The 10,324-nt window shown below is 32.9% G+C and overlaps 1 non-coding gene across 1 annotated transcript; it reads right to left on the bottom strand.

Annotated features, from left to right (window-relative positions):
• Positions 1-393: 393 nt before the first annotated feature.
• LOC135952748 (U1 spliceosomal RNA) lies at positions 394-555 on the bottom strand. The gene has a single exon (XR_010576113.1). It is a non-coding gene; the product is annotated as a U1 spliceosomal RNA (small nuclear RNA).
• Positions 556-10,324: the final 9,769 nt, after the last annotated feature.

Here is a 10,324-nt window from a genome sequence, read left to right as displayed (position 1 = left end):
CAACATGAATTTCAGTAAAATTATGAATTTTCGCCATATTTTACAGTATAATTTCAGAGTACTTAAAAATAATTTTTACATAATTTTTATCAGGATTGCGGCATAATCGCCATATTTATGACTATTCAAACAGTATTCCGTGGGGACATTTGTGTGGGGACTAAGTGAAATCATGGACCGATATTGCCCATTTTGAATGCCAAACAAACTAGCTAGCTTCTTTCATTTGGGCCATGTCATGTTTTCAACAGACAGACGGACGGACGTAGCTAGATCGTCTTAGAATCTTATGATGACCCAGAATATATATGAAAAAATCAATAAACCCCTTATCCTTTTTGGTATTGGGTATTAATATAAACTAAACTTGTATCAATTTGAAATTTATTAATTTCAGGATGGCAGGTTCGCCATTCCTAGCGGTAAAAAATTGTGCGCAGGATTAATTCACGTTAGGAATAATCGCAGAGGTCAACTCCAATATGTGTACTGATCGAGTCTCGCTCCGGGGGTGCCGCCTTCATGATCACGGTTTCCCCTACGCGATGTAATTATGCCTTTCAATGCTCAAACTTTACTATTTCTGTTGGAAAAATTTCAAACCTTTAATGGGAACTTTAAAGAATACAAATCAAGGAAAATTTGCATTTTGTCCTCATAATTAAATGAATACTGTTTAGATGTTGTTATAATAGTGACAAATTTCTCCACTATTTAACGTTTACATAAAATTTTTTTGAAAAATTAACCCTTACAAAGTGACCGGGTTACATAAGTGGTCATACAAGAAATATCCAAATTATAGACATATTTTGTTTTAGCTTATAAAATACAATAATACAAATAAGTAAAGTTCCATTCGTCGAAAGTGTGAAATAACACAAAAGAAATTTTTATATATATCAATATATATATGATTGGGATACCTCAGTTTATTGAACAGCCACGCCCCCTCCCAAGCAATTTAAATATTCGTGGTCTCTCTTAAGGGTTAAGTAATAATTTTATAACGCACAGAAAATTCTATTGCGCAAAATTATTACACAATATTTTGTTTAGACAGCAAAACAGTTTAAAAATATGTATGTTTATGGAAATGTTTCTAATACAAATATATGTATTAAATACATTTTCTAATTACAGTGAAAAATAAGGCGCCACACATATACATATTTTTTCATAGTTTTAATTGCTTTCAGTTTGAAATTCAACACACTTTGTGTGAGTTTTTCGGTGGCCATGATTGATTTCGGAGTGAGTGTCATTTTCCTCTAGACATTATTTATATTTTAGACATTATACTACTCCAGGAACATGTGAAATTTGCAGATGCCATTATTTCTGTGCTACCGAAGGTCCCCCGAAATTCCATTAATTAAAATATGTACGTATACCAAAAATTGGGCCAATTCCAACATATTTAGAGGCCGCTATAAATTGCGACATTTGACTTTTGTTTAGTAAATTAATAATATTTAATTCTATTTTTGAAGAAAAAATATCATTTATTTTACAAATCGTAATAATTTAGGCATTTAAATTTTGAAAAACTCCCAAAAACTTCACCAATTTCGATTTTTGAAAAGTGATAATATTGGACAAAGTATGTAATTTTATGTATTCATATCTTGTAAAGCAGTGGTAGGATTTTGTTCATACAGAAACCATATGAAACGTTACGGACTCTTTAAATTGTATCTTCTTAAAAAATAAACTTTCATAAATTAAATAACTCCCAAAGCGAAAAATTATATTACTACCAATAATTGGGAGTTTAATAATAACACTGTCCAACAAAGCACAGTGGTTTAAAAACTTTTTTTTTTGGAAATAATTAATTTCACATGGTTTGAGCTGAGGTGTTTTCGAGTTGATTTACGTTTATTCAGCTTTCTAGAGCTAATGGGGCAAGTACGTAGCCCCTCAAAGTTGGTCACTTCGGGTCTCAAATTTGTTAAAAAAATCGCAAAAAATCCATTTATGATCCTAATGAGCTGAATATAAATGGTCCTTGAGAAGATCTACAAAACATACGCTTACAATTGTAGGTTATCTCTATTAGTTGAAGATTTATTTTTTTAAGTTTGCTCGATTTTTTTAATGTTTTTTTGGACATGGCGGGCCTACGGAGGGTCGAACTTTATTTTTAAAATATCAGCTATATTGGAACTTGTGAAAAGGGCCGTATTTTTTACGTTTTTTTCCAAAAAATCCCATATATTTTTTCTTTTGTAGAAAAAACATTTCTTCGGGACTATATAGAATTTTTATATGATCCGGAAAGATAACTTAACGCAAAAGCACGAAAAGAAAAATTTGGCTCACTTAAGCGTACATACCACCCCCAGTCCTATCCAAACTTGACCAATTTAAAAAAGTAAAATTCGGTTCATAATTGGGATCATAAATGGATTTTTGGCGAATTTTTAAAAAATTTAAGACCCGAGGTGACCCCCTTTGAGGGGCTACGTACTGGCCCCCATTAGCGCTAGGATGCTGAACAAACGTAAATCAACTCAAAAACACCACAGCTCAAACCATGTGAAATTACGTAACAATATCTCCAATAGTTCCCAAGATACCGAATTATTTAAAAAAAAAAGTTTCTAAACCACTGTGCAAAGTGAGACTTTTTGATTGAGACAGAATAGCGACCTTATAATTCTGAAAGGGCATGTTGAATAGATACATTTTGTAGAATAAACTTAAAACTTATACAGCTGGTATGAATTTTTTTGCAGTAGGTAAAAGTTTTAATTTTTTGATCGAAGGGAGCACTGATCCGGATTTCGAATCATACTAGGATTTTTAGAGATTTTTTAAAAACTGTGAGACCCGAGGTGGCGTCTAATTTTGCTAATTAAGCGTAAAGAGCTTTATTTACAACTTTGGTATCTTTGGTGAATATTCATCGAATATTTTAATCCTTAAATATCCTTTTTGAATGGACTTTTTTTGATTTTCTCGAAAAAAAGAGTCAAATTGACCCCTAAAGAGAGGAGATAGAGGGTTAAAATCTAGCACAAAATTTTTTTTTTTTCAATTTTATTTTTTTATTTATTGTATCTTCATTCATGAACTAACAACAAGTACTTCAAATCTTATATCTAATAATTATAATTTAATTAGTCCAGCAGTGCCGGACGAAAAATTGTTTATTCATTTAGCTTTTATTAAATTGGCATTCTTCCTTCTATTCTTTGGATTAGGTCTGCTGTGTCCCTCCTTCTTAACCGAGTGTGGCCACGGTTATTTAATATGTTGCGGGCCAGTGGGTTTGGGTGAATTTCAAGTTTTTTTTAAATATTTTTCTGCATTTTTCGTGATCTCAGTTTTTACAAGGGGCACGTTTAGATCTTTGTGTATATTCGCGTTTTTGATATACCAGGGGGCAACTGTGATCATTCTTAAAAACTTGTTTTGGCGTCTTTGGATCTTTTCAACATTTGACGCTGAGGCCGTGCCCCATAGCTGAATGCCATAACACCATATCGGTTTTATGATCATGTTGTAAAGTAGAAGTTTACAATCTAAACTAAGCGTAGAGTTTCTACCAATAAGACTTTGCATCTATATGACTTTTCCATGTAAGGCGACGATCGAGATGTATTCCGAGGTATTTAACTTCCGATTGTTAAATTATTGTTTGGTTATTGATATGAATAGGGGGGCATGATTCTCTACGCAATGTAAATGTTATATGGGTACATTTTTGCTCATTGACTTTTATTTTCCATTGTTTTAACCATTTTTCTAATTCAAATATGTGATTTTGTAAGTAACGAGATGCTTCTTGAGGGTTTTCATGAATGCTTAGAATAGCAGTATCATCAGCAAATGTTGATGCATGAGTACGATTGTTAGTTGGCATATCAGACGAATACATCAAATATAAAAAGGGTTCCAGGATACTGCCTTGGGGGACTCCAGCTTCAATGGGTTGGGGACTACTTAAAAAGTCTCCTTCTTTAACCTTAAATGTTCGACCAGTTAAATAGCTTTCCAATAGCTTATGTGTGTTTGCGGGTAAATTTTGACTCAGTTTGTATATTAAACCATCATGTCATACTTTATCAAACGCTTGAGAAATGTCAATAAAGAGAGCGGAACAATATTTCTTTTCCTCAAACGCTTTTCTTGCAATATTTACAAGTCTATGGGTTTGTTCGATAGTACTGTGTTTTCTTCTAAAACCAAATTGATGATTCGGAACATAATTGTTTTCAATTAACATCGGGTACAACTTGTTCATAAGTATCTTCTCAAATAGCTTTGATATATTGGACAATAGGCTTATTGGTCTGTATGATTCTACTTTTGTGAGATCTTTTCCCGGCTTAGGTATCATGGTAACCAGTGAAACCTTCCATTCTGGAGGATAATATTCAAGGCGTAATATAGCATTAAAAATAAAAAGAATTATTTTTATTGCTATCCGGGGTAGCTCCATAAGCATCTTGTTACTGATTTTATCACTACCAGGTGCTTTCTTGGAGTTTAAATCAACAATAGCCTTTTCGATCTCTCGAATCTCAAAACGTATGTGGTACGACTGCTCCAAAATGGGGCACAACAGGTGGCAACTCAATTGCTTCATTTGATGTGTTCGGTGTAAATACGTTTTTCAAATGATTAACAAACAGATTCCCTTTTTCAGTATCATTTCTTGCCCAACCACCACTTGAATTTCGCAAGGGGGGCTTACATATCTTTTAAGGTCTTTTAAGACTTTTTGTTGCTCGCCATAATGAGTAATCCGATTGCGGGGTTGCGTCCAGGCTTTTTAAATATTTATTCAATGATTCCATTTTTCGAAATTAGAAGAGCTTTTTAAGTCTTTTTATACAATCTTTAAGCTTCGATTTGAGTTGGGGGGATCTGTGCAATTGCCACTCTCTTCGAACTCTTCTTTTTTCATTTAAGAGCCGTTCGACATCTGCAGAATAAATTCTATTATATCTGATTCGGGGGGTTTGGGTAGCATGTTGAGCAGCCAGTTTGAGATTTTTATCGAAATTGATAAGAGAGTGATCGATGTTTTCTGGTGTTCTTAGCGGTATGTTTTCCGAGCAATGTGTACTGAGGTATTTTTTATATTTGAGCCAATCAATTCTTGTGCCTGTTAGTGTTTATAAACCGGTTATCCGGTTAACCGAAAAACCGGTTTTTCTTAGAAATCTCGGTTTTTTGCGAACCGGTTAATTTAAAATGTTGATTTTCGGTTAACCGGTTTATCCGGTTTTTATCAGTCGGTTAATCGGTTTTTAAAATTTAGGTCTAAAATCAAGAAATCTCATGGTTTTGTGCATTTTTTATATTCATTGTATACACATTATTGGTCTTATTTGAAACCTAAACTGCTGATTTACAATACAAACCTATTTATATTGATATTTTTAAGAATTACAATGATTCTAAATAGTAGAGGACGATGAGTTTACTTAAAAACTTTTTCAGAATAAATTGCACATAATGAAACAATTAAAAATTAAATTCCGCATAATTCTAGAAGTTAAGTTAAGTTAAATCTTAATAATGATTCATTATAAACTGAGTGATGATTTTACCTAACGTTAACTTGAATTTGATGTGCATACCTTATTTCAATCAATTTGAATTCATTAGTGTATTTTGTTCTTAAAATTTAATTTTATTAATCATTTCGTTAGCTTAGTGTTACTTTTCAGAAACAATTCAATGATTTGAAATATTTTTGAAATCTGATAATGGAGTTTTTATTAATTATTTGGTAAGATTTATAATGAAAAATTATCACAGTTATGAAGAAGTGCGTTTGCACCTTATATGTCCTTTTTTGGACTTGGTACATTCCCTGTTTCATATCAGAAAGTCGAGGTAATAATAAATTTCAAAATTATCAAATATTTAATTAAAAAATTGATTTACATTTAACATGCCCTTTCAGAATTATAGGGTCGCTATTCTGTTCCAAATATGCTGTTGGACAGTGTAATTGTTAATTATAATGAAAAGTAAACTTTGTTTCCTGTGGGATGTATAACAACCGACTACCCTCAGTAAAGTGTTTTCTCCTCTGGGGTGTATCAAAAATTGGCTTCGCTTAGTAAAGCTTTCTTTTGCTAAAGATATGTTTCGAAATACTTCTGAAAACTTTTTCGCCCGGCAATGCAAGAAAAAGCCTTTGAATCCGGCAGAAGGCCGGCAATGCAAGAAATCTTTATAGAGCGAAACCGTTTTTCTCAGATTACTGTACCATTTCCGCTTTTGGATATCCGAACTTCGCAATATTTCACAAATAGCTTCGAAACGCTCGTGCGCTGAGATCATCGATTTCTTTCAATCAGTTCAATTAATTGATAAATTAATTTTGTTAGGGATGGATACTCTCATTCCATTAAAGACAAAAATATAGATTTAATCAGAAATGCCAAATTATAATCTGATCCAGAGAGCAAGCTAAAGAACTTGGCGCAATAACCAAAAACGCAGAAACTGATTCGCTACACAAATAGGCGAAGTCTTTCTGTATCTAAGTACTAAGGAGCGAAAAATCTCTAGCGAGAAATACCTTCATGCGAAAGTGCTCCCAGGATCAGTGGAATGGATGGTGTAAATATTGTGGAATCAGAGCGTCTGATGTCCTAGTCATGAGGATACAGTGTGTGGACTAAATGCATTTATCCAAAAATCTATTTTGGTCTGCATACAAGAGAGGGCGAAGGTGATTATTGAATGAGCATACATATATAGACATTATTTATCAATAACTCATCCCTTTATGGTTAATTGGTCTGTAGACCGCACAACATACTACAGACATTATGACTAAACTTCGTTCTTTAGTCATAATGTCCGTATGTTGTACAAACTCCTGCTGAAGTCTTTCCTGTCACTTTTAATGTAGCAAAGTTCAAATCGAATGTTCACAAACATTACTCCCGCTTTCCTCGCTATCATAACCTATTTTACTAGTTCCAACAGAATGCAAGAGCATGAGGAGTGCTGGTCCAAAAATAAAGAAAACAGGATATGCGACAGTGATGGCAAAGTTGGTACAATTGTACTTATTAAAGTACATTGGTATAAGTACCACTGACCAATTAGGTACTCTTTTAAAATTATATTTTAACAGTGTATGAAAAACAATATCACCACCAATAGCAGAGGTGAATGGCCTAGACACTACATCTTAATTCATTTATGTAAATTTACAGAAACAGTTTAATTTCATACAATCATAGTCGATAAAATACAATACAATAATTTAGTACAATTTAAAATTTAATTTGCCATCCCAGATATGCGCATTTCCAAAAAATAAGAAAAAAAAACAATGAGGATGGTAATCGTAGAGATAAGGGTGATTGTTCAAAAAAAGTATAAGTAAAGCAAAAAGCAATTGACTACATATTTATTTACAGCCGTTTTTTTAACGAAAAAACAACGCAGAGCAACAGTGCTAATCATTTTGGAGTGTAAATTCCCATAAAAAAATTGATTCACTTGTTGATCACTTTTTTTTGGTTGGACTGTAATGGAATTTTTTCTGGCCTGTTGGTTTTAAAAAAAATGATGTTTTTACCCTTTTTTTAATATAATTTGTTACACGTACCCTTTATTGCTTTTTTTAACAATAATGCGGCTTATAATTGTTTTGTCCATTTGCAATACCAGCAACAATTTTGTTATATTTTCGTACTCGTTCCTGGTCAAGATTTGTCACATTTTATTTTAGTTGAGGAAGGTTTTAAATTTCCACGTTTTTTGTTTTGGTTCCTGCGTTTGAAGCTAATATAAATGGGCATTAATTAAATAGATGTAACTCAGTTTGTGGCTACTTCTGCTTCAAATACATCTCACAAATATTTGTTAGTGAAAACATAATTTTTGATTTTATTAGCGAAGTGTATATTATGGTAAAGACTTCCACATTTCCAATATAAGGTTGTCAGATATGATTAGTGAACTATCTACATTCGGGAAGAACTATCTTGATTAAAAAAAATCATGACAAACTCTTATGCTTTAGTAAAGCAGCTTTACACAAATTGATTTTATTTGTTTTTATTTCATTAAAATACGTTAAAAACAAGTAAGAACAAATGGTCGGTCAAGCCCGATCATATAATACCCTGCACTAAGTAAATGAGTAAAAACATTTTTCTTTTAAAATTTCAATAATTTCTATTCGTGAGTGATTTTCGGAAGTGGGTCTTATATGGGAGCTATGACCAATTATGGACCGATCACCAAGAAATTAGGTCGTGTGATTTATGTCTGTATGAAAGCTATTTATGTTGAATTTTATGTGTACCAACATCACAGAGTTTACATGGACAACCTGCCAGACGGACGAACATCGTTTAATCGACTCAGGAAATGATTCTGAGGTAGGTGTTAGACTAATATAATTGGACGTTACAAACATCAGCACAAACGAATATTATCCTCCCCACTATGATGGTGTAGGGTATAACAAACAAAATCAATTTGTGTAGTTGTGTAAATCATTACACAGGGCAACAAAATCGAAAATTAGAGGCTTTTTAAACCACTCCACAATGTTGATGTATTGTGGTTCCAGTAGTGTAAATATGGTCCCAATTTTAAATTCTATGGAGAAGTTTTTTTTTCTAAAATTGCGAATTTTTGTAGATGTTTCTACACATAATTTATGATAACTCAAAAAGGGTTAGTCCGATATTACTGAAATAAACTTGAAAGAGTTAAAATTTACATAACCTTTAATCTGTTTATATATTGCGTTTTAATCGGCTCAGTAGTTTCCGAGTTATAAAAAACTCATGAAAAATCGGCACAGCCGAATATAGCTCTCTTACTTGTTATACCCTTCAGCTTCGTGAGAAGGGTATATATAAGTTTGTCATTCCGTTTGTAATTTCTACATTTTTCATTTCCGACCCTATAAAGTATATATATTCTGGATCCTTATAGATAGCGGAGTCGATTAAGCCATGTCCGTCTGTCTGTCTGTCTGTTGAAATCAATTTTCTGAAGGCCCCAGATATCTCCGGGATCCAAATCTTCAACAATTCTGTCAGACATACTTTCGAGAATTTTGCTATTTAAAATCAGCAAAATCCGTCCATAAATAACGGAGATATGAGCAAAAATCCGAGACAACCTCTGAAAATTTCATCAAAAAACACAATGTATTGCATGCTTTGACAAAAAAACAACAAAACGTATGTTTGGATGTGCAAGTTTTGTGTATTTTGTGTTTTTTTTGTGTTTTGTTTCTTTTGGCATTGTTGTTGTTTTTTATACAACTAAACGTTTGTTTGGTTGTGTGTTGGTTTTTTTTACAAAAAAGCAACAAAACGTATGCTTGGTTGTGCATGCTTTGCGTATTTTGTTTTTTTGTGTTTTGTTTCTTTTGGCGTTGTTGTTGTTTTTTATACAACTAAACGTTTGTTTGGTTGTGTGTTGGTTTTTTTTGAAAAAAAAGCAACAAATCGTATGTTTGGACAAAAAAGCAACAAATCGTATGTGTGTTTTGTTTCTTTTGGCGTTGTTGTTTTTTATACAATTAAACGTATGTTTGGACGTGTGTTGGTTTCATTGGCTTGCGTATTTTCCCAGCGGGAAAAAATTGTAGGACTTCAGTTTGTAGGCCTTCTAATAGGCATACTTACACATTCTAAAATATCCGATACTCATTCCACACTGCCTGCTCTTAGAAGGTGTTCTAGAAGGCCTATGAATCCCCTACTAATAACAAGTGGTTAAATAAAAATAGTCTACATCAAAAAATAAAATACTCTGCATCTCTTTGATTAACTGTCTTTACAAAATTTACAACAATAAATTGCTTGATGTGACTTCTTATTTATTTTTGTTGTTTTTTAAGTATGTAATCAGAAATTATCATGTTTCAAAAAATTAAACAAACAACTTCATTTTAATTCTTATTTTTATTTTAGATCTTCTAATAAGACTTTAAATAGGTCTTCCATTGTAGACGTTCTATAAAACATGAAAATGCACGACTATTCATAGGCTGTCCTTTGATGCCTTATTCTAATGCTTTTTTTCTCTTTATTAGGCCTTCTCATGTAGCCCTTCCATAAGACATTGCAGGCTTTGCAGTAGTCCTTCCTTTCTATGCATTCCATATGGCATTCCTCTACATGCCTTTCATTATATCAGTAATAACACGTTTTTTTACAGGCATAAGACCATATAGCAGCCCTGCGAATAGCCCTTCCAAAGTAGACCTTCTAATAGCTCTTCCCAATTAGACCTTCTAGAAGCCCTTGCAAAGTTGGCCTTCTCCCAGCCCTCTAACAGCAGCGAGTGTGCAAGGCCTTGGCTCGCAATG

The sequence above is a fragment of the Calliphora vicina genome, chromosome 2, assembly GCF_958450345.1.
Source record: "Calliphora vicina chromosome 2, idCalVici1.1, whole genome shotgun sequence".
NCBI lineage: Eukaryota > Metazoa > Arthropoda > Insecta > Diptera > Calliphoridae > Calliphora > Calliphora vicina.
Note: the sequence above shows the minus strand (reverse complement) of the source record. Positions and strands in the feature narration are given on the sequence as shown.